Raw genomic sequence first — 4,106 nt, forward strand, 5'->3', positions numbered from 1 at the left:
AGGTGATCCATGATGGTCTTAATCACTTTCCTTAGGTCAACCTCCTCTGAGTCAACCTTCTACTCTCTATGGTTCTCTTCCCGATGTTCATTGACATGCTCTTCCCTACCCTCTTCCTGATTAAGGCATTCATGGACAGACTCATGTACACTAATGTTTTTGCCTCATCCATGGCCTCTACCACGGCCTAGGCTATGGCCTCTAACTGAAGATCTCATCCTAGATACCATCCTACAATAACATAAAAGATACAAGATGTTATAATAATCATAAAACATACTACTATAAGGTATACATAAAAGACACATGTTTTGAAAATAGTATAATTTCAATTGTTAGTTTTTCCTAATTTAGGTTTAAGTATATTTCAATTTTGAAGTTGAAGTGTTCAAGTTTGAGAATATACAACTAATAATTTAAGTTTTGTTTCAATTCAACTAGTTCAAGTTTTCAATTTTTAATAGATATACATGACAATTCAAGTTTCATTTTAGTTCAACTAGTTCAAGTTTTTAGTTTGTAATAGATATACATAACAGTTTAAATTTTGTTTTAGTTCAACTAGTTAACAACTGGTGGCATTCCAATATGCCCAAGGCTCTCGATGTAGAACTCAGGCTCTAATACTAGATGTATCACCGTGCCAAGGGATCCAAAAGAACTAACCTAAAGTTTTACTAAGTTTCCAAAACATTTTTCTTAAGATTAACATATACAACAATTATAAAATAGTGGAAGTAATAACATACAATCATACATAAGCAACACTTAATAGATTACATTCCTTAAGGATCCCAAGACGTTGAATCACATTTAAATTTAAATAATACTAAATCCAATAAATAACACATCCACATAAAAGAATAACTACAAGTTCAAATCCATTTAAATAATATTCATTTGTTCTGAATGTCACTTGGTGAAAATCAAAATGCACAATCATCCACTGTACATGTCACAGGGTATGAAAGGCTAAAAGAATATATATTTATAAAATAGATTACATCATCCCTTTTAGATCCATGAAAAAAAATACAATACAATAAGTAAAATCATCCATCACATAGATATAACCATCCATCATAATACACAAAGATAGAATGAAAGGAAATGCAAGACAAGGAACACCAGCCATGGCATCAACGGATGGATCTCAATGGTAAAAGTAAAAAGCACTACCACCTGAACTCATGGTAACCCAAAAAGGTCCACTCCCACCATGCTGAGGAGATAGTCTCAAGTCCCAAACAGGATAACAATCCCAAAAATCAAAAGTAATATCTAGGTCAAGGGAAACCCTAAAAGTAATCTAACTCAAAGGTTCCAAGATAAATAGACATCTAAACCCAGAGGTTACAAGACACATAGGGAATCTATAATGCTAGTGGGTAAGTGTCATCACAAGAGCCAACTCTAGGGTTACACAGCTAGTCTTTTAATTCTCTACCCCCCTAGTGACTCTATGTGACACTAGTATCCTTTTGTACTAACAAGGCATACTAATGATGCATGGTCACAACCAAGAATCCTCTCTACTTACATCTTAGTCTATAATAGCACTCAAGGCATGGGTGAGGAAAGACAAAGACTCTTATTGGGTTCATTTTACTCTCATTTAGTGTAGTAATTTTCACTTATTAACTACTTACAATGAGTTACTCTTCAGCCTCTTTAGGGCCTCAACCTCATGTTACTGAAATTTTGCACAAGTGTAAAATTTAAGTATTCATATAAGGAAAGTACATAAATGCCATTCATGTCATTTAAAAAATAGAAATGACCTTGTATTATTCATTTTCAAATATACAATTGATGTTTTCAAAAAATGAAATGAATTGATATGCTGAAACGAAAAGATCTCACACAAGCCATGAGTATAGCTAGCTAACTTTCTTTCATAAAGGAATACACAAATAGAGAAGATACATATGAATGAATGAAATGAGAATAGAGATAACTAGTCATTGCTTGTTGCTTTGACTAGTTATGAATTCCCTAGCATACTCATCCAACTCCAAGATCCACGTTCTCCAATAGCTATAAAAAAAAATAAAGGAAAATGATATTAGATCAAGAAGGATCTAAGCAATGACTACATATCTCTACAACTACACATGTTCTCTATTGATGCATTTCATTACAAAAGAAAGTAAGCTATATTTAATGTAATGCTGAAAGATGTTTGTTTTAAGCCTTTTAAAGAAACAGAAATAAAAGTTATTTATGAGTGTCACAAGCCCATGCTTGAACCTCATGAGATACAATTTCAAACATCATCAAAAAATTAGAGTATCCCAACAATCAAAAGATCATTATTTCAACATGAAAAGATAGTGAACATTCATATGAATTTTAGCATCTAAGGTTTCTTGCAACAGTGTACAAAGAAAGAAGAAATGGCAATGAAACTCTTAAAGTAAATGCAACTATTAAGGAAATGTGTAAAAAAGAGATTCAACTATAACATGGAAAAAGGAGGAATAGAAAGAAGATATGCATATCTTAACTTCATTGTTAATTTAAAAGAGATTCCAGCAGATTTGAAGTTGAAGAAAAAGAAGGTGCATCATAGCAACACTTTTCGGGTTTCCTCTTATGAAATGGATTTCCAGGAGTTCATCTTGAAAATGTGCAACATGTTCTTGAAAAGAAACAAGGACTCACAAGAGAAAATGCTTCCAATTCAGATACATCATCCCATAATGAATCTGATATTTATATGGAAGAGATTCATGGCCATAATCATGATGTTAATTATGTTGTAACTTGTGGAGATGAATAAGATTCTTATGAAAATCAGTGAATGACAGCTGAATACCTTGAAGATGAGAGTGATGAGCAGATGGCAGCATGAAAAAAGTTTTAAAAGCACTCGAACTAGAGACTTTATTGCCATTCTAGTGACTTAGTTTTGTTTCATGATTTCTCAAACTCAAATTTATAACTTCATGACAGCATAGAAGTTCTAGTATAAAGAAATTAGAGTCACCATCAAATCTAAAGTAGTGCAGCAAGTTATATGCATATAAAACCCAGAATAAAGTTCCATGCAGCCAATAAAGAAGCTTATGGTGACATTTTCATCTTCCAATAGCATGATAACTTAATCCGGCAAAGGAAGGAGAAGATCTTGTTATGTGTTCAAAGCGAGTATTGCTATTTCTAGCAAAGCAATGGCGGCCAACAAAAACTTTGTGTAAAAATGACAAATGTTGAAACAGAACATATAGAAAAGTATTCATGGCACAGGAAAAATCCAGATAGTGTTTAAAGCTAAAACCCAAACAACAGAAAGTGGAGAATATAGTAAAAATATTCTTCATCAAAATACCCTTGCAGGTGGCTCAAAATTTTTCAGTTCAGCAGAGAGAATCCAGAGAAACAGAGGATGAAGATTCATGTTCTTACAACTATGGTTAACCATGCATTGTCATCAAACATGCAAAACCCATGTTAAAATTTGCCACAAAGAATCAAATTTGAAGCTACAAAAAATGTCCATAGCGGTTGTAAGTGGATACCAATGGAAGTATTATTTGTAAAATGAGCAAATAATCTCAATAACAATAGCCCAAAATGAATTCCTTCCACCAACAAAACAAAATATCCAGCAACAGTAAAATGTTTTAAGCAAAAATTTGCTTTAAAATACCTTTCGAATGGTGGCTTTGAGGTTTTTTCTCTTCATCCTCAAAAAGCTAGAACATATGTTATATAAAACAATAAACTCCTGTAGGTAGCCAGCATTGAAGCCCAAAAAAAAACCAATAAATCATCCATGGCGGAAAAAACCCTCATTCTTCCTCTCAATACCTCCAGAATGCAAACGTGAATATGAAATGAGTTTAGGGTTCTTTCAAACCTTTTTTATGCCCTTTATCATTTTTCAAACTTATTTGGAGTGCGTGGGCATTATTATGAGATCTTTATTTCATTTTAATTTTTGAGTGGGTTTTTATGTTTGCACGGTTTTTGTTTGCCTTAGGTTCTTTATAAAAGGGTAAGTTTATTTGCATATGTTTTTAAGACAAAACATTAAAATGATTAATCATTTTAATGATTTTATTAATTTAAATGCAAAATAAGGGGTCTTTTCTTATTTGTTT

The 4,106-nt window shown here is 32.4% G+C and overlaps 1 long non-coding RNA gene across 1 annotated transcript; it reads right to left on the reverse strand.

Moving 5' to 3' along the window:
- Positions 1-1,762: 1,762 nt before the first annotated feature.
- On the reverse strand, positions 1,763-3,815 carry LOC149567435 (uncharacterized). The gene is made up of 2 exons (XR_016361629.1): positions 3,653-3,815; positions 1,763-2,037 (listed from the first exon to the last, which is right to left on the reverse strand). It is a non-coding gene; the product is annotated as an uncharacterized LOC149567435 (long non-coding RNA).
- Positions 3,816-4,106: the final 291 nt, after the last annotated feature.

Source organism: Cupressus sempervirens, chromosome 3, assembly GCF_028749045.1.
Source record: "Cupressus sempervirens isolate cs-2001-9-10 chromosome 3, ASM2874904v1, whole genome shotgun sequence".
Classification (NCBI taxonomy): Eukaryota; Viridiplantae; Streptophyta; class Pinopsida; order Cupressales; family Cupressaceae; genus Cupressus; species Cupressus sempervirens.